At 43.3% G+C, this 21,528-nt stretch overlaps 1 long non-coding RNA gene across 1 annotated transcript in view; it reads left to right on the plus strand.

Moving 5' to 3' along the window:
- Window positions 1-9,996, plus strand: part of LOC104985719 — a 56,563-nt gene extending 46,567 nt beyond the window's left edge. Inside the window, exons 2-3 of the long non-coding RNA XR_824964.1 lie at window positions 6,925-7,012; window positions 9,912-9,996. This is a non-coding gene — a long non-coding RNA (uncharacterized LOC104985719). The remainder of the gene's footprint in view (window positions 1-6,924; window positions 7,013-9,911) is intronic.
- The last annotated feature ends 11,532 nt before the right edge of the window (window positions 9,997-21,528 follow it).

Consider the following 21,528-nt stretch of genomic DNA (forward strand, 5'->3'; position numbering starts at 1 on the left):
ATAGTAAAGTAATGCTCAAAATTCTCCAAGCCAGGCTTCAGCAATATGTGAACCATGAACTTCCAGGTGTACAAGCTGGTTTTAGAAAAGGCAGAGGAACCAGAGACCAAATTGCCAACATCCGCTGGATCATGGAAAAAGCAAGAGAGTTCCAGAAAAACATCTATTTCTGCTTTATTGACTATGCCAAAGCCTTTGACTGTGTGGATCACAATAAACTGTGGAAAATTCTGAAAGAGATGGGAGTACCAGACCACCTGATCTGCCTCTTGAGAAACCTGTATGCAGGTCAGGAAGCAACAGTTAGAACTGGACATGGAACAACAGACTGGTTCCAAATAGGAAAAGGAGTCCGTCAAGGCTGTATATTGTCACCCTGCTTATTTAACTTCTTGCAGAATACATCATGAGAAATGCTGGACTGGAAGAAGCACAAGCTGGAATCAAGATTGCTGGGAGAAATATCAATCACCTCAGATATGCAGATGACACCACCCTTATGGCAGAAAGTGAAGAGGAACTAAAAAGCCTCTTGATGAAAATGAAAGAGAGTGAAAAAGTTGGCTTAAAACTCAACATTCAGAAAATGAAGATCATGGCATCTGGTCCCATCACTTTATGGCAAATAGATGAGGAAACAGTGGAAACAATGTCTGACTATTTTTCTGGGCTCCAAAATCACTGCAGATGGTGCCTGCAGCCATGAAATTAAAAGCCGATTACTCCTTGAGAGGAAAGTTATGACCAACCTAGACAGCATATTGAAAAGCAGAGACATTACTTTGTCAACAAAGGTCCATCTAGTCAAGGCTATGGTTTTTCCAGTGGTCATGTATGGATGTAAGAGTTGGACTATAAAGAAAGCTGAGTGCAAAAGAATTGATGCTTTTGACCTGTGGTGATGGAGAAGACTCTTGAGAGTCCCTTGGACTGCAAGGAGATCCAATCAGTCCATCCTAAAGGAAATAAGTCCTAGGTGTTCATTGGAAGGACTGATGTTGAAGCTGAAACTTCAATACTTTGGCCACCTGATGTGAAGAGCTGACTCATTGGAAAAGACCCTGATGCTGGGAAAGATTGAGGGCAGGAGAAGAAGGGGACAACAGAGGTTTTGATGGGTGGATGGCCTCACCAACTCAGTGGACATGAGTTTGGGTCGACTCTGGGTGTTGGTGACAGACAGGGAGGCCTGGCGTGCTGCGGTTCATGGGGTCGCAAAAAGTCAGACATGACTGAGTCACTGAACTGAACTGAACTTAGATCACAAAATGCCTTAGGCTAGAAATGGCTTCCCTTTGTCAAACAAGCCTGGTTCTCTTTCTCCAGGTACCCACCCCTACCCTAGCTCTTTGCACTTACTGCTCTGCTTCCATTACTCTTGACTGGTCTCACAACTCAGTACTTCCTTAGTAAATCCCTCACACATAAATCTGCATCCTAGAGAGTAGTTTTTGGAGAATCTGACTTTACATGAGTGTCTACTAAGTGGGGAATATGAAATATGTAAAATGCAGTAACAATTTTCAAGGCATTTTCAACAAAGTTGAACTTAATTTGAAGCTGTGTACGTATTTCTCATTGGAAGATAAACCTCCAATGGGCTTAGAAACAGCATGATTACATAGACATTCTTGGAATCTTGAGGACAATCCTTCTGTTTTTATAAAAATTGCCTGCTTTTTGCATAGCAGTTGGTTTGACTATTTGGCCTTACTTCACTAAGTTAAACAAAAACAAGAATTATCAAATGTTTAGATTTACTGGAGCCTTTGGCTCAAGTGTCTTGAGTCATTCCTGACAAGCTCACAAGCAGACCTGTAGCTGTATTAAGGCCATAACCTTTGTGGTGGTAAGGTGGGTTTCCCTAGTTTTATTTTCAATCTAACAACACAAGCAGTGCTGGCCACATCAATTAAAACAAGTAGAGAGTCAGCCTTCAAAATGACCACAGTCCAGATGGCAGCATGGAAGCTATCAGAGTCATTTAATCTTCCAGAAGATTTATCACTGTTGTAACCCAACTTTTTCATGTGGGTTTCTGACAATCTGACTGTGGACACACAACTGTCCACTTGGGTATAGCATTCATGGGTATAGCACAGCATATGAACACAGATTTGTGCCTGAACAGGTCCCTTGAGTCAGAATGGCTGCCAGAAGCATGCAGCCTCCGCCGACAGGCTTTATGAAGATGGTCGTGTTGGTGACAAGGGTGTTCAGAGTTCTTGGTGTTACTTCACACCCACTGCTAGCTCTCACTCTTACCTCTTCTCATGTTCTCATTCTTAGCTTCTGCCAAACAAATATATCAGCTATATATTCTCCTTTCTTCTGGTTCTGCCCAGATACTTTCCCTTGCTCTATTCAAAAAGCCTCAGTTTCCCCCCTCAAAAGTTGTTCCTCAAGAATTATCATTTCCCCACTCTGCCAACATCCTACCCAAGAAATCAAAGCTGCTGTGTCCCACATTGTTGCACTGAAAACCTGGAAAGGAGGGTCTGAATGGGTCGCCTGACTCCCTGGCCGGAGGGCAGGGCCCCCATGTCTTCACACTCAAATCTTGTTTTAGTGAAGATGCTCAGTTATGTCTGACTCTTTGCGACCCCATGGACTGTAGCCTACCAAGCTCCTCTGTCCATGGGATTTTCCAGGCAATACTACTAGAGTAGATTGCCATTTCCTTCTCCAGGGGATCTTCCTGACCCAGGGATCGAACCTGGGACTCCCGCATTGTAGACAGACGCTTTACCGTCTGAGCCACCACGGAAGTCCCAAATCTTGTTTTAGACACCCTGAAATCAGGTTTAAGAGCTCATTCTCTATGGTCACGAAAGTTTACAAAATGCTACAGAGAGTTGAATTTAGATGAGACAGCCATTTATTTTTGATACAATGTATTTTTAGCTGAAGGGGGTTTTCAGAGGAAAGCCATATCTTTTACAGGGTATCATGCTTGTCAAAAGCAATTGAATACTACACAGAGCTCTCAAAGAAAGGTTCAAGTGTAATCTGGATATGGTTTGGCTATCTGAAAAAACATAAATTTGACCAAACCTTCTTGTATATGAAATATAACCTAAAACATATTACTTCTGAAAAAAAAAGTGAAGCTATTCAAATGCTTTGATTTAAAATTGCTTCCAGCAGCCATTGACTTAGAAATGTCATTTGCCATGTAATGATTTTGCAGCCTACAGAGCATGGACTTATCAATTTAAAAGGAGACTTTAATGATCTTACATAAGCCAAAAAGGCTTCATTTAAAATTTATGTGAAAGATATATCAATTGTTGGCCCAAGAACATCTTGTTTCAGACAGACACCTGTCATTTAAATTACTGGGTGTAAGAGAATACATGACATTTAAGAGAATACATACTAGACCAAGGTTATAGCAATCAAGTATCAACTTGTCTCTATAGTAAAGATAATGCAAAACCATGGCACGTATTGTTTGTTCCTATGACACATTTGCTCTCAGACCCATTCACACCATAAGTCAGTCCAAGTCAAAATTATTAGTCTCATCACCTATTGCTGCATAACTAACTCTCCCAAGTTTAGTGACGTAAAACAGCAACTATCAGACTGTGGGTCAAGAATCTGGAAAGGGCACAGTAGAACTGGCTTGTCTCTACTCTTATGTGTGTGGCCTCACCTGAAAAGGTTGGATAGCTGAGCCTGGAGGATTCACTCCCAACATGGCTTCTTCACTCACATATCTGGCTCCTGGGCTGGGCTGCTCCAAGCTGGGCTCAGTGGGGATTTTAACCAGAGCACCTATATGTGGTCTCTCTGTGTGCCTTGGGCTTCTCATAGTGTGGCTGATAGGATACAAGAGGGAACATTCCAAGAACAAGGGTTCCAAGAGAACCAGATGGAAGCTGTCTGGCCTCTCTTCTGACCTTCTTGGAAGCTACGCAGCATCACTTCTGCCACACTCATGGTTTAAAGCACTCATGAGCCCACACAGATTCCACGGGAGGGGACAATGAGAGGAGGGTCCAAGGGTATGTGGTCATTTTTTAAAATCGCCACTGTTATGGTTTTGGCAAGATGGAAAAAATATAAGCTTGGCTTTGAGTCCTGATTCCTTCATTTCTAAATGGGTGACCTTAGGCTCTTTTTTCTTTCTTTACTTTTCAAACTTAGATCATGATCAATCTTAAGGTTGCCACAGCATACAAATCCACGTTGGAGTGCATAGGTGTTCATGAACGATTGGCTGGTTTTAAGCCTCTTTTTTTTCTTAACCACATTTACCTCCTTTCTCAGGCAGGAGCATCCTCAATCTCCCTCCCATAATTCCATCAAAACTGTTCTTGAAGCCATTATCCAGAAAGTAGAATCTCCTGGTTGCCCTTCAGTGGCTGAGGAAGGACATGGTGACATGCTCACAGAAGTTACACCTTGCAGAGGTCACCTACTCTACTACTCAACCATGCCTAAGTGCCCACCTGTGTCCTGGGTTTGGTTAGAATTTCAAATCTTCCCTCTTGTGACTCCTGTAGGAGCCACTGAAAGACTTTCAGCTCTCAGGAATTTCCTTTTCCTTTTTTTCCCCTCTAACTTTAAACATTTTATTTCATATTGGAGTACAGCCAATTAACAATATTGTGGTAGTTTCAGGTCAACAGCGAAGGGACTCAGCCATCATATACATGTATCCATTCTCCCCCAAATAAAATGAAATGGAATTCCAGATCAGAGACCCACAGGACAGAATCTTTCTGAAGTATGCTCTATTCTTTCTACTTCCTATGCCTGCCTGGTGTCGAATCAGTTGAGGGAGAGGTGAACTGAGAAGGCTATTGTTTGTCAGTCGCAAAGTTGTGTCTGACTCTTTTTGACCCCATGAACTGCAGCACGCCAGGCTTCCCTGTCCTTCACTGTCTCCCAGAGTTTCCTCAAACTCATGTCCATTGAGTCTATGATGCCATCCAACCATCTCATGCTCTGTCTCCCCCTTCTTTTGCCCTCAATCTTTCCCAGCATCAGAGTCTTTGCCAATGAGTTGGCTCTTTCTCGGCTCTTTGCCTCAGATGGCCATAGTATTGGAGTTCAACTTCAGCATTGGTCTTTCCAATGAATATTCAGGGTTGATTTCCTTTAGGGTTGACTGGTCTGATCTCCTTGCTTTTAAAGTACACTTCCAGCCTGGCTTCACCTTCTGCGCAGGTTCTTTACCCACGCTTGTTACTCACATCTGCTCCAGCATCCAGAGCAGGTTCACTCATCCTCAGAGCTGAAGAACACACGTGAGGGGTGGTGAGGACAATATTGTATCCAACTATGATGAAAGAATACCGCACTGAGTTATTTCTTCATTGTCATTGTTACAATTCTTTAGCAACCTCGCTGGCCTCCCTCTTGTCATTCCTGGTTTTCCCAGGCTCCTCCACAGGAGTCAGAGCTCTTTCTAGCACCATGTCAGGCCACATACTTACTTACTTAGAACCCACGATTCATTCCTATTGCACTTGGAGTAAAATCTAAGCTCCTTGAAACGTCTTACAAGGCCAAGCATGATCAGTCATAAATATTTCTCAGATCTCATTTCCTACCTTAGAGCCAACCAGGCCTGCTCTTGTCCAGATCCTGAGCTTAGAAGGGCCTTGCACTTGGTTCAGTGCTCTACTGATGCTGTTTTGAAGGTTTTAATAAGTTTTGAACCAAAGGCTTTGCACTTTCATTTTGCACTGGGCCCTGCTATCATGTGGCAGGCTCCGACTCCAGCCATACAAGCCTCCTCCTGTCTTCAAACTGGCCTGACACGCAGCCACTCCTGCCTCAGGAATTGGCCAGTGGCTGCTCCTTCCTTCTTCTGAGAAAGCTCACTTGTGAGAGGTTTACTTGGCTGCTCCTTCTCTTGAGTCTCCCCAGCAGAGAAGCCTTCTCTGATCATCACATCTTCAGTGTCACCTCTCCCCAGACACCAAAGCATTCCTTCAGAGTCTGCATCTCTGTCCAGTGTTATGCTGTAGATTTACTTGAGTGCAACTGGTTCTTGTCCCTGTAGAAGTTCTTCCCAGGAATGGGACATTATCTGGGTTGGTAATTTCTTTATCTCTGGGACCTAACACACTTCCTGGCACATAGATATATCTCAGTTCATTTCTGTTGAGTTAACATGTTCCTCAGTAATACAATGAAAGTTGCCTACCTCACTAGCACATCTTAATCCTATGAACTTGGTTGTGAGAAGAGTTTAGACAACACATTTAGAGATGTGCTGCTTTGCTTTAATTGTGGTCCCCTGGCTTTTCTCAGACTGCCACATATTCCCATTCATCTTCATCTGCCTTTCTCCCTCTTTCTTTTCCCTTTCTCTGATTTTCAGTGACTCTAGTTCTAAGCTTGAAACATCCAAGGTATGCAAAGTTGAAATTAATTTTCTGACTTCAGAGAGAGAAATAAGATAAGTCTGAGGAAGCATCAAGATAATCCCCCAATTCACCCTGAACTGGACAATCTCAGCTGGGGGAAATGCAACTGCCTTGGGTCCTGACTGCTGGCCCATGGCCTGGCCACAACTCACACAGCAGCATGGACCTCAGAGCCCAGAGGTGCCTTTGATATCAGCTAGCCCAAATCATTAACATTTTGTGCTCCTTCTGGGTGGAATGAATGTCTCAGGTTAGCGGCTAAAAAATGAAGAGAGGAGGGCAAGGGAGGAGCTGTAAGAGGTATACTCAATTTTTTCTGGCTCGTGAGAAGGAATTGATTTCTTGAGACTACAAGACTAGTTACATGTTTTCTGACTTTCTCTTTGATATTAAATGTCTTTTAATTGAAGGAATGATTGTTGACATGAAAATTTCCAATGTAGTCTGGTATTACTGTCATTCTCCTTGTTCATTTTCAATGAAGTTTTCTACTATTGCTCACTTCCCAGTTTTTAGTCAACACCTATGCTCTCTCTAGATGTGAGTTACCAGTGGTCCTGTGTACCGAGAAGGCAGCAGATGGCAGGTGCCAGGTTATCAGGCTGCACACTGAAGCCTCCAGCAAGGTAAGATGTTCAAAGGTAAGAATGTTCAAAGCCAGGTATTTTAGAATCGGGGTACTTTGGCAGAGTTCTGGCAACATCTCATCTTTTGTTTTCTTGTCCATTTTGTACCTCAGGGGAACAGAAATGTATTAATTATAATCTCAGGTTCTTGATGTACTCTCATCGTTGGTCTACACCCGATCCTCTATGGTTTTCATGTGGATTTTTTGGTTTTAATAATTTTATCCAATTCCCATGAACTCACCACCTGACTCAGAAACTAGAACACTGACAACACCCTAGGCGTCCAGGTGGTCCTGCCCTTCCTGGCCCCTTGCCTTCCCAAACCCCAAACCTTCAGTAGCTACTCATTGCCCTAAGTCTTGTGTTGTGTCCTCCCTTTGTTTTTAAACACATTTCTTTTTTGAAATGTATGACATTCCTATATGTGTTGTCAAAAGCACAACTTGTTTAGGTTTTTCTTAGTGGTGCACAAAAGTATCATATTGTAAGTAATGTTTGGAGACTTGAACTTACACCAGACCAGATCCTTCTGTACTAGGTTGAGTGGACAGAGCTCTCAACCAGTAGTTGTTTATGGCCCTAAAATGACCTGCTGAGGTGGCGAGGACTGCGGGGGCCCTCATCCCTCCGTGGAGCGGGGCTGACAGCACCAGAACACTCGAGCCTCTTCCTGGGTTTGCCTTTCGTCCAATAGCCCACCTGTGTTCAGGGCAGGGATTCCAGCCACCCACTTTGTGAGGCTGCTGGATCCCCCACCTGTGCAAACACAGAGCTTCCTGTCACCACGTGGTCAGAGCTGTGCAAGGCTGCGGATGCGGAGTTTTGAGTTTTTAATTTCCTAATGAGAACCACTGTAGACCTGGAAAACAGCTGTTATCCCAGGGGCCACGGCACAAAGTAATTCAATTGTGCCTTTATGATTTCTGTCTTGTCCTTCGCAATTTCCCACAAACCTGAAACATGTTTCGCTACTCACTTTCCATGTCAGGGCGATCACAGACTGGGCCTTTGGGGAGACGCTGCAGCATGGAATGGTTTTTTACTCCACAAATTTCAATTGGAAAGAAGAGGATATTGAGTGACTCACAAAATCATGGTACAACATAAAGATACTGAGGTTGCAAGGATAACCTAGTCCTAAGTAGGGTCCCCTGCATGTCCTCTTATCACTGCTATGATGAACCATTATTAAAAACAGGAGGCTGATGTGTCATAGTAGAAAGAACATGGACTTGGACATCAGAAAAAATATTAATTCAAATCCCACCTGAGTCATTTGCTTGTTGTGTGACCTTGAACCTCTTAGTTAGTTTCCTGATCTCAGTTACTTCCCTACTCCACAGGGTGTCGTGAAGCTTACCTGAGATAAGGCGTGGAGCTCACAAAGCCTGTGACATAGATTGCAAGGTGCTTAATAACTGGTAGCTTTAGGCCAGGCTCTCATTTCCTCACCCTGAGTCTGCCGCAGCCCCTAGCTCCCAAGCCTCATTTCTTCTCCATTCTGATCAGTCATACTTCATGGTCAGATGAATTATCCCAAAGCAGTGCATGTATATATCACATTTTCTCCCCTCCCCTAATCAAACCCACACCCCTAAATAACAACAGAAACTTCTGTGGTTTCCCAATGCCTTCAAGATGTTCAAATGCCTTCAGTTGGCATTTCACCTCAAACACACAGTTTAGAATGAATATACATACCCCATTCGCAGTTGTCTTTTATTATTCCATACCTGAATCCTGTGTTCTAAGCAATTTGTTGCTCTCTGAACATGCCAGATACATGGCAGGCCCATCTCTAGCTCTGTACCCCATATTCATACTCTCCCCGTTACACAGATGGCTTGCATCCTCCTTCTTATTGGTATACACTCTGTCCTTTCTTGGAGGTATGAATAAAGTCCCCACCTCTGTACTTCCCCTCCTTCTCTTCTTGTTGGCTATTTAATGCATTTCACATTGCTTTGTCATTAGTCATCTGTGTACATGGCAGCCAGCACTTGGCTTTTGTCCTACAGAAGATGTTCAAAATGTGTGGTGATGATTGCAAATATAGAAGCTCGCATTTCAAAGATATATCCAGTTAGAAATGCCTTCTTAAATTCACCTGAAATTCAACTCAAAATAATTTCCTCCCAAACTTTTCCAAAATTTTTATTAATAGCCAGATGAAAATTTTCAGGCATTGAGTCTGTGTATTGCTTTTTTGTGTATTCGTATTTTTATTGTTAGTGTGTGTTTGTGTAGGCATGTGCATACATTTGAGTGGTTTAGCTTCACTTCAGACACTAGTGGGAAATAGTCACTTCATTCCCTTCTCTATGGCTGCTCTCAGTTGATAAGCTTTTATCAGATCACACTGGTTATTGAAACATCCAAAATCATACTGGAGTTTGGGAAAGATAACTGAAATAAGAATGAACCTGACAATTGTTGACCATGTCTGCCCTTTAACTTTTCTCCCAGCCTTCCTGCATGGTTTAATCTTGTAATAAAATATACCAAGGTGAGCTGTCTTCCTAGAATTCCCTGAGAGTTGTAGGGGGTTGGGTGGGTATGGCATGGGGGGTATCTGGCTCTGTTGGCAGTTAAACAGACATTGAGGAAGGGGAAGTTGTTTAAGCTCTAAACTTGGCTGTTCAGATTCCAGGCATTCTCAGTAAGAGTTATACCTAAACTTGAACTTGGACAAAGACCAAAAGATTATGTATTAATACTATACCCCAAATATTTGAGAATTCTGTCAAATTTAAGGTTGGCCAATATCCATGTGCAGAATGGTTTAAAATGATTAAAGAGTGGTATCTTGAGTTAAAGGGTTTTGGTTTTGTTTTGTTTTGTTTTGTTTTTTGTAGGAAGCTGTTAATTGGCATTCATTTTTTTCTGCCTAATGCAGGAAGAGTTTCAGATCTGAACTCCAAGAAAGAAGACATTGATCCAGCTGAGAGACTTGCAATCTCTTCGTTGCGCAGAAAATTGGTAAATGTTCTCAGGAGAAAGCTTCCAACAAGAACACTTACATGGGGGGCCTTCTTCTAAGGAAACTTGCTGTGTCACATAGCTAGCAGCCCTTGCAGGGGATTAAGACTTGCTTAGCAATCCAAAGTTACAAAACCGGCCCCAAAGTACGATTAAAGATGGCAGGTCAAACACACACATCAGACTTAGTAAACAATAAGTCCAGATGGAGCTAGTCAGAAAGCTCCAGGAATATTTCTTCAAATAAATGAAACTGATTGCATCCCAATTACTTTTGAATGTATTTAGAGGAGATCATGCAACAGTGTTTAGGTTTGAATTAATGATAAGTCAATAGGAAGCTAAGAAAATTAAAAAAAATTAACTATCATCTCCAGGGAAAAACAAAATGTTACCAAAGAAAGGATAAAGCATGCATAGTGCAGTGCAGAGGTCAGTTTTATATACCATTTGCGTTTGGATTGCAAGGAGATCAAACCAGTCAATCCTAAAGGAAATCAGACCTGAATATTCATTGGAAGGACTGATGCCAAAGCTGAAACTCCAACACTTTGGCAACCTAATGTGAAGAACTGACTCACTTGAAAAGACCCTAATGTTGGGAAAGATTGAAGGCAGGAGGAGGAGGGGACAACAGAGGATGAGATGGTTTGATGGCATCATTGACTCGATGGACACGAGTTTGAGCAAGCTCTGGGAGTTGGTGATGGACAGGGAAGCCTGGAGTGCTACAGTCCATGGGGTCACAAAGAGTCGGACATGACTGAGTGACTGAAATGAACTGAGCTGAAATATCTTATCTATCCAAAATGACAACATAACCATTATATCCTTGGAAGATGGAAGAGTGGATATCAAGTGTGCACTTGGTATTGTGAGGGTGGGGGAGAAGGAGAAAAAGAGTAGAATATTCATCTTCCAGACTGGAAACTCAATTAATAATGCCCAGGGATGAAATATCAGAAGTATGTTAAACATGCTGTAGTTGCTTCTGGAAAAAAGAAAAGCAAATGGGCAAGATTGTCCTTTAAAAAAATATCTATTTGGATGAACATGCAGGATAGGTTGCTTTAACAAGAAGACCTCAAAATACAGAGGCTTAATTAAATAAGATAGGTATATGTGCCTTTTTTGATATGGTCCAGAGAGAAACAATCTGGGTTGGAAGGTTGGCTTTATAACCCTCAAAGTCTAGCTTTCATCTCTGGGAGAAAGGCAGTCATTCGAGTTTTTGTCATCCCAGCCAGTGGGAAGGGGGAATATTTCAAGGGAATTCATGTACATACCCTGGAGGAACAGGCCCAGAAACAGCACACAGCTATTGACCAGATGGTGGGCACATAGCCTGACCAAGCTGCAGGGAAGGCCGTTGTCATATGCTCAGCAAAAACTTAGAAGTTCTATTATTAAAGAAGGTGAGAACTGATGTCAGTGCTCTACCAGTTCAGCTCAGTTCAGTTCAGTCACTCAGTTGTGTTCGACTCTTTGCGACACCATGAATTGCAGCATGCCAGGCCTCCCTGTCCATCACCAACTCCCAGAGTTCGCCCAAACTCATGTCCATCGAGTTGGTGATGCCATCCAACCATCTCATCTTCTGTCGTCCCCTTCTCCTCCTGCCCCCAATCCCTCCCAGCATCAGGGTCTTTTCCAATGAGTCAACTCTTCGCATGAGGTGGCCAAAGTACTGGAGTTTCAACTTCAGCATCAGTCCTTCCAATGAACACCCAGGACTGATCTCCTTTAGAATGGACTGGTTGGATCTCCTTGCAGTCCAAGGGACTCGCAAGAGTCTTCTCCAACACCACAGTTCAAAAGCATCAATTCTTCGGCACTCAGCTTTCTTCACAGTCCAACTCTCACATCCATACATGACCCCAGGAAAAACTATAGCCTTGACTAGATGGACCTTTGTTGGCAAAATAATGTCTCTGCTTTTCAATATGCTATCTAGGTTGGTCATAACTTTCCTTCCAAGGAGTAAGCGTATTTTAGTTTCATGGCTGCAGTCACCATCTGCAGTGATTTTGGAGCCCAGAAAAATAAAGTCTGACACTGTTTCCACTGTTTCCCCATCTATTTCCCATGAAGTGATGGGACCAGATGCCATGATCTTCGTTTTCTGAATGTTGAGTTTTAAGCCAACGTTTTCACTCTCCTCTTTCACTTTCATCATGAGGCTTTTTAGTTCCTCTTCACTTTCTGCCATAAGGGTGGTGTCATCTGCATACCTGAGGTTATTGATATTTCTCACGGCAATCTTGATTCCAGCTTGTGCTTCTTCCAGTCCAGCATTTCTCATGATGTATTCTGCATAGAAGTTAAATAAGCAGGGTGACAATATACAGCCTTGACGAACTCCTTTTCCTATTGGGAACCAGTCTGTTGTTTCATGTCCAGTTCTAACTGTTGCTTCCTGACCTGCATATAGGTTTCTCAAGAGGAAGGTCAGGTGGTCTGGTATTCCCATCTCTTTCAGAATTTTCCACAGTTTATTGTGATCCACACAGTCAAAGGCTTTGGTATAGTCAATAAAACAGAAATAGATGTTTTTCTGGGACTCTCTTGCTTTTTCCATGATTCAGCTCTACCAGCACCTCTGTCAAATAAGCTTTGTAGAACTTTTGATTCTTTCAGCCAGGCACACGCATAACTTTCATACAAGTAAAAACTAAATTTAAGACAGTGCTTAAAGATCATCTTTTGAACAATTGAATTAGTGACTGAAAGCTAGAAACTGGGGTCCTGAGGCAGAATGGAGCCTCCTTCCTCCCCCAGAATAGACCATGCAGATGGTGTGGAGCCCAAGGATTTTAGGCCTGTTTAACATTATACTTTAGGTCCCTCCACTTCAGGATGCTTACAGCTCCTTTCTTGGTACAAATATATGCTACACATGCTGCAAAGATGCACGGGCACCTTGCAAGCCTGTGATTTAAGAGTAAATTGTTTCAAAAGAGCAAGACTCTGAAATGAAGAGTAGTGTGTAGGAGGTTTATTGGGGAGTGGTCTTGGGATTACTGTGGGCAAAGACGGGGAAGCAGGATTGGGTAGGCAGACAAGTTGGGAGTTCTGGATCTGGGACTCATCATCACAAGCATCTGAGGCAAGGGGGCCAGCCCTTCACGACCTATTATTGATCAGTCTTCAGATACAAATTGCCCCAGGAACTTGTAACCTTGGGAAGTAATCTTGGATGAAGGAGCTGTCTTCAGCCTAGGCGATTCCCAGGGAAGTGGGGTGGGAGTGGAGGTGTTGCTGAAAGGCCTGCTTCCAGCAGAACTCCCAGCAACTCAGGGAACAAGTCTTTTATTGCTAAAGGGGGATCTTAACAATGTATCAACACATCTGCTACATATGGATCCAAGTAGCTTGTCTCTGGATCCCTGTGAAATCAATCATTTGGATTTGGATTCCAGCAGTGGTGTTTTTGTATTTCTTTATAGTAGAAATTCAATGGTATCAGTCTCATTAGGATGACAGAGGGGTTGGGAAGTGCTAGAGATGTGCATGAAGGCTGCACATGAATAGATAGCAAGCATGCTATTTGACTTAGGTTATATTTTTCCTGGAGGTTGCTTTAGGACAGCTGTTAGGGATTAAAGGGAGGGAGTACCCAGAATACAGGCAAACCAGATGATATCTATGTTTATACTTAACTTTCATCTATGCCTTAGGGTGATTTGTCAACAGTTGCTGATTAACATATAAAGAACTCTTATCAAGAATTTAGGCTTCAGAAGAGCCCAAGGCAAGGGCTTCAAATCATATCTCCATCTGCCTCAGAGAGTTTATTATTTATCATGGGGAGTGTTAGAAGTAAATTTTCACTGGAGAAATGAGTAGTGTTAAGGCATGTTGCCCTCCAAGACTATTTCCCAGTCCTATGTAAGTTCTGGCAGCTCTATTGTGGGGTTAATGGCGACCTCCTACAAGAGGACTTATACCATACCCACACCCAGAGCCCCTGTCCCTGTGGCAGACCACTGCCGACCCGTACCTCCACAGGAAACATTATCAGTATAAGACACTATCAATGGGAGAAAAATCAATAACCTCAGATATACAGATGACACCACCTTTAATGGCAGAAAGTGAAGAGGAACTAAAGAGCCTCTTGGTGAAAGCGAAACAGGAGAGTGAAAAAGTTGGCTTAAAGCTCAACAGTCAGAAAATGAAGATCATGGCATCTGGTCCCATCACTTCATAGCAAATAGGTGGAGAAACAGTGGAAACATTGTCAGATTTTATTTTTGGGGGCTCCAAAATCACTGCAGATGGTGACTGCAGCCATGAAATTAAAAGACGCTTACTCTTTGGAAGAAAAGTTATAACCAATCTAGACAGCATGTTAAAAAGCAGAGACATTACTTTGCCAACAAAGGTCTGTCTAGTCAAGGCTATGGTTTTTCCAGTAGAAGAATTGATGCTTTTGAAGTGTGGTGTTGGAGAAGACTCTTGAGAGTCCCTTGGACTGCAAGAAGATCAAACCAGTCCATCCTAAAGGAAATCAACCCTGAATGTTCATTGGAAGGACTGATGTTGAAGCTGAAACTCCAATACTTTGGCCACCTGATGTGAAGAGCTGACTCATTTGAAAAGACCCTGATGCTGGGAAAGATTGAAGGTGGGAGGAGAAGGGGACGACAGAGGATGAGATGGTTGGATGTCATCACCAACTCAAAGGACATGAGTTTGAGTAAACTCCGGGAGTTGGTATTGGACAGGGAGGCCTGGCGTGATGCAGTGCATGGGATGGTATTGGACAGGGAGGCCTGGCATGGTGCAGTGCATGGGGTCGGACACGACTGGGTGACTGAACTGAACTGATGTGGCAGAATTTGATCTTAGATGTGCTTTTGAAATTGTTTTCCTCAAACTGGGACTTGAACCCACATGCCTGGGACTTGAACCCAGCCAAAACCCACAGTCTTCCAACTGAGATCACAGACCTGGTTTCAGGTGTAATGAAGCTCAGGTTTTTGATGTCTCATCACAGAAAGAATTCAGTGAGAGACAAAGTGGTAGGTAAGAAGTGAATTTATTCAGAGAGAAATACACTCCACAGAGTGTGGGCCATCACAGAGGATGAGTGCAGCCTAGAAAGGTGGCATGGTTAGATTTTGTGTGAGTCTTGCCTGACTCTTTGTGACTCTATGGGCTGTATGTAGCCCACCAGGCTCTTCTGCCCTTGGAATCCTCCAGGCAAGAATACTGGAGTGGGTTGCCATTTCCTTCTCCAGGGGATCTTCCCCACCCAGGGATTGAACCTAGGTCTCCTGCATTGCAGGCAGATTCTTTATCATCTGAGTTACCAGGGTAGCCATTTTATGGACTGGGTAATTTCATAGGTTAATGAGTGGGAGGATTATTCCAACAATTTTGGGGAGAGGGTGGAGATGTCCAAGAATTGGGCCATCACCCACTTTTTGGTCTTTTAACAGTTGGCCTTAAAACTGTCATGGTGCCTCTGGGTATGTCATTTTGCTTTCGGATTGAGGATCAAGGTCTAGTTAAGTTGACTTGTCTGCCATCTTTGACCCATTTCATTCTAATCCATTTATGTTGTGTCCTTGGGCTTGTCATTCTTTCAAAAATTGTGCCCTGGCCTTTTCTCGCCTGTTGTTGTTGTTGTTGTTCAGTTGCTCAGTCATGTCTGACTCTTTGTGACCCCATTGACTGCACCACACCAGGCCTCCCTATCCCTCACCATCTCCTGGAGCTTGTTCCAACTCACGTTCATTGAGTCAGTGATGCCATCCAACCATCTCATCCTCTGTCATCCCCTTCTCCTCCTGCCTTCAATCTTTCCCAGCATCGGGGTCTTTTCTAATGAGTCAATGCTTTGCACCAAGTGGCCAAAGTATTGGACTTCAGCCTCAGCATCAGTCCCTCCAATGAATATTCAGGGTTGATTTCCTTTAGGATAGACTTGTTTGATCTCCTTGCAGTCCAAGTGACTCTCAAGAGTCTTCTTCAACACCACAGTTCAAAAGCATCCTGGTGGTGAGTTGGATAAGGGAGAGGACATAGACCTATAACTACTAGAAGCTACCAGTATTTTTCAAAGGAACCTCATAACTGTGAACAGCCAAATTAGCCTAAAGGCTAAGAAAGTGAATGATGCCTCTTCGTTCCAACAATTAACTGTTAAATAATCATAACCTGAGATAAATGTGATTAACAACACATTAGTGCAATGATTGATCATAAAAATAAGCTATCCTGCCTTAGAAATTCAGTGCGTGGTATATGATGTGAACCTGAATTGACTATTTCAGATATTCATTTGGCATTTACATTGTCTCCTCTGTTAGATTTGGCCTTGGGCAGACTCATATATGGCTCGGGCTCTACAGTAAAGTCTTTCATGTGCCTGATAGCATGGCTGTGGAAAGGCCTCCTGGGTGTGAAAAGCCAGAGGATTATAATGGGAGAATACCACAGAAAAGTAAATCTAAAGTCTTGTTTTGGTTGATGTGGTCTGGAGGAGGGATGCTTGGCAGTGCAGTTAGACAAAAATCACATCATCTAAATACTGAATACGGGAGTATTAAAAGGAGACAAGAACCACTGTCAATGTGAAAAGAATCTGCAACTCCTGAAACTCCTTCACACAAACCCTGCTACTCAGACAAGGCTCTCCTCATCTTAAACCCTCAAGGACCTGCCCACAGATTTATATCTTGGCTCATGAATCTTTGATTGCCTTTCTCTATTCACAATCCCTCCTTACCCTTCAACAATCCTTTCCTCATATATGAAGATGCCTCCCCAGCTCTGTTGGCCAACATTGACCCCTTGGCTCAAATTCCCTTAACTTTGTCACTAATATATTTCCTGCTTTGTCTTCTTGAGATCCTAAAGTGAAAAGTGAAAGTGTTAGTCTCCATTTGTGTCTGACTCTTTGTGACTCCGTGGACTATAGCCCACCAGGTTCCTCTGTCCATGGAACTTTCCAGGCAGGAATATGGCTATTCACTGGAGTATTCCCTTCACAGGGAATATTCCTAACCCAGGGATCAAACCTAGGTCTCCTGCATTGCAGGCAGATTCTTTACCATCCAAGCCCCAGGGAAGCCCCTTTTGAGAGTCTAAGTCCCAGGAAATTTTACTATGAAGAAGTTTGTGGCCTTTGCCTCATCTGTCTAAGGCATCTCTGTAATGCCTAATGCAGAGCTGAGAACTCAAAAGTTCCTCAATTAATATGCTTGTTAAGTCCATGGGTTATATCAATAACCTCAGATATGCAGATGATACCACCCTAATGGCAGAAAGCAAAGAAAAACCAAAGAGCCTCTTGATGAAAGTGAAAGAGGAGAGTGAAAAATTTGGCTTAAAACTCAACATTCAAAAAACAAAGATCAGGGCATCCGGTCCCATCACTTCATGGCAAATAGACAGGGGAACAATGGAAACAGTGACAGACTTTATTTTCTTGGGGTCCAAAATCACTGCAGATGGTGACTGCAGCCATGAAATTAAAAGATGCTTGCTCCTTGAAAGAAAAGTTATGACCAATCTAAACAGCATATTAAGAAGCAGAGACATTCCTTTGCCAACAAAGGTCCGTCTATGATTTTTCTAGTAGTGACGTATGGATGTGAGAGTTGGACTATAAAGAAAGCTGAGCACCTAAGAATTGATACTTTTGAACTGTGGTGTTGGAGAAGACTCTTGAGAGTCCCTTGGACTGCAAGGAGATCAAATCAGTCCATCCTAAAGGAAATCAACCCTGAATATTCATTGGAAGGACTGATGCTGAAGCTGAAACTCTAATACTTTGGCCACCTGATGTGAAGAACTGACTCATTGGAAAAGACCCTGATGCTGGGAAAGATTCAGGGCAAGAGGAGAAGGGGACAGACAACAGAAGGTAAGATGGTTGCATGGTATCACCGACTTGATGGACGTGAGTTTGAGCAACCTCCAGGAGGTGGTGATGGACAGGGAAGCCTGGCATGGTGCAGTTCATGGGGTCGCAAAGAGTCGGAGACAACTGAGTGACTGAACCGAACTAAACTGAAGTCCAAGCAAGTGTAAACTCAAAACACTTGAGGATAAGCAAGTGTTATCTCCAGGCTAAGGTAAACTGGAGAAGGCATTCAAATTCAAATGATTTTTTTAAAGAAACTGTGCTAGAAAACAATACTGTGGTTGATTTGCATGCATCAGGTCTGCAATTCCTGGTCTCTAAGTGATTAGCAAGTAATTTCTGCTTACTTACATTGGGAAAGCAAATTGGTAACTGGAATAGCAGAGAAGCGTTATTTGCTCCATTCTAGACTTCTCCTCTAAATTTAGGTCTGCTCCTGGACAAAGAGATTATCCCCAGACTGTGCAAATGCATCCACCATAAAGGACCCGTTATGCTCAGAGAAATAGTATCTTCAGGTTTCATCTTGACCCTGAGCCCAGCTCCTTTCCCTCTAGAATCCATGCCAGGCCCTGCTAGGATGTGGTCTGCCATACAGCTGTGGGGGCATGTGTTAGAGGGTAAGTTGGTAGAAGAGTAGAGATCAGTGGACCGCTTCTCTCCATATTATGCTGTTTGGAGGCAGAAACCTACTTGTGCTCCTTTCCTGAGGATTTGGGATGGGGGTGGAGTATTGGCTTTTGGGAGAGTAGAGGAATCTAGGTCAAAAACTAGCTGAAGCAAGAAGGTAGAAAAAGCTTCTTCTGAAAGAAGGCTAAAGATAGAGATACACCTTCAAAGACATGAGGAAATGAGAGTCTGAAGGCAATGGCACCCCACTCCAGTACTCTTGCCTGGAAAATCCCATGGACGGAGGAGCCTGGTGGGCTGCAGTCTATGGGGTCACGAAGAGTCGGACACGACTGAGCAACTTCACTTTTACTTTTCACTTTTATGCATTGGAGAAGGAAATGGTAACCCACTCCAGTGTTCTCACCTGGAGAATCCCAGGGACGGGGGAGCCTGGGGGGCTGCAGTCTATGGGGTCGCACAGAGTCGGACACGACTGAAGCTACTTAGCAGCAGCAGCAGCAGCAGCATGGTGGTTCACACAGTAAAGAATCTGTCTGCAATGCGGGAGACCCAGGCCCAATCCCTGGGTCAGGAAGATTCCTTGTGAAGGGAATGGCTACCCACTCCAGTGTATTAAAAAGCAGAGACATCACTTTGCCGACAAAGGTCAATATAGCCAAAGCTATGGTTTTCCAGTAGTGATGTATAGATGCGAGAGTTGGACAATAAAGAGAGCTGAGTACTGGAGAATTGATGCTTTTTAACTGTGGTGTTGGAGAAGACTCTTGAGAGTCCCTTGGACTGCAAGGAGATCAAACCAGTCAAACTTAAAGGAAATCAATCCTGAATATTCATTGGAAGGGTTGATGCTGAAGCTGAAGCTCCAATACTTTGGCTATCTGATGCAAAGAGCAGATTCATTAGAAAAGATCCTGATGCTGGGAAATATTGAAGGCAGGAGGAGATGAGGATGACAGAGAGATGGTTGGGTGGCAACACCAACTCAATGACCATGAGTTTGAGCAAGCTCTGGGAGATGGTGAAGGACAGGGAAGCCTGGCATGCTGCAGTCAGTGGGGCTGCAAAGAGTCAGACACTACTGAGCAACTGAACAATCACAACCCCAACAACCCACTCCAGTATTCTTGCCTGGAGAATAGCATGAATAGTGGAGCCTGGAGGGCTACAGTCCATGGGATTGCAAAGAGTCAGACATGTCCAAGCAACTAACACTATACTTGGTGATAACAAACAATGGAGATAATTGAAAGATGAGGGCAAAGATTAAAGGAAAATAATAGCAATATATTGTAGAATTAAAAAAGAAAAGAAAAGAAAAGAAAGATGAGGGCAAATTATCTGTCAACTTGCTCTATTGAAGATGTTCATCTAAAAACAAGATCATCTGCGGGAGAAGAAATGACGTCTGATTGTTGTTAGTAACAGTCGTTCGGGGGCCAGGAGATGGGAAGCAAAATGAGTTCAGAAAGAGATTTTTCTCTGAAAACCATTACTCACTGCCCTGCTGCCAAGGTCCTTGAGAGATGGAGTTTTGCTGCTGCAAAACTGTTCACATACAAGGATATACAAGGACAAAATGTCATGGGAGGTAAGCAAGCCTGGTGTCTTCAAAGCCAAAGATAATAAACATACTTACTTTCAAGACCTTTAAAGAGACACAAATGGTCCAAGCAAACTCCCACTTTGGATGCAGATTCACAACATCTTGTGGCAGATGGAAATAGGACTGGGGCAGGGGTTGGCTCAAAATGAAGTAATGTTAAGTTTATCACAACCAAGATAGGCAACACAGGGTTAAGGCCTAGAACAGTACTTCAAATGTGACTGAACTAGATTTAAAATTGAGTGTCATTGAGGAGAGGATCAAGGTCAGAAGCAAGGTTACAGTTCAGTTCAGTCGCTCAGTCGTGTCCAACTCTTTGCGACACCATGAATCGCAGCACACCAGGCCTCCCTGTCCATCACCAACTGCTGGAGTTCATTAAAAGTCACGTCCATCGAGTCGGGGATGCCATCCAGCCATCTCATCCTCTGTCATCCCCTTCTCTTCCTGCCCCCAATCCCTCCCGGCATCAGGATCTTTTCCAATGAGTCAACCCTTCACATGAGGTGGCCAAAGTATTAGAGTTTCAGCTTCAGCATCAGTCCTTCCAATGAACACCCAGGACTGATCTCCTTTAGGATGGACTGGTTGGATCTCCTTGCAGTCCAAGGGACTCACAAGAGTCTTCTCTAACACCACAGTTCCAAAGCATCAATACTTTGGTGCTCAGCTTTCTTCACAGTCCAACTCTCACATCCATACATGACCACTGGTAAAACCATAGCCTTGACTAGATGGACCTTTGTTCGCATAGTAATGTCTGCTTTTGAATATGCTATCTAGGTTGCTCATAACTTTCCTTCCAAGGAGTAAGCGTCTTTTAATTTCATGGCTGCAGTCACCATCTATAGTGATTTTGGAGCCCCCAAAAATAAAGTCTGACACTGTTTCCACTGTTTCCCCATCTATTTCCCATGAAGTGGTGGGACCAGAGGCCATGATCTTCGTTTTCTGAATGTTGAGCTTTAAGCCAACGTTTTCACTCTCCTCTTTCACTTTCATCAAAAGGCTTTTTAGTTCCTCTTCACTTTCTGCCATAAGGGTGGTGTCATCTGCATATCTGAGGTTATTGATATTTCTCCCGGCAATCTTGATTCCAGCTTGTGCTTCTTCCAGTCCAGCGTTTCTCATGATGTACACTGCACAGAAGTTAAATAAGCAGGGTGACAATATACAGTCTTGACGTACTCCTTTTCCTATTTGGAACCAGTCTGTTGTTCCATGTCCAGCTCTAACTGTTGCTTCCTGACCTGCATATAGGTTTCTCAAGAGGCAGGTCAGGTGGTCTGGTAATCCCATCTCTTTCAGAATTTTCCACAGTTTATTATGATTCACACAGTCAAAGGCTTTGGCATAGTCAATAAAACAGAAATAGATGTTTTTCTGGAACTCTCTTGCTTTTTCGATGATCCAGCGGATGTT

Source organism: Bison bison, unplaced genomic scaffold (genome assembly GCF_000754665.1).
Source record: "Bison bison bison isolate TAMUID 2011002044 unplaced genomic scaffold, Bison_UMD1.0 scf7180017864057, whole genome shotgun sequence".
Lineage (NCBI taxonomy): Eukaryota > Metazoa > Chordata > Mammalia > Artiodactyla > Bovidae > Bison > Bison bison.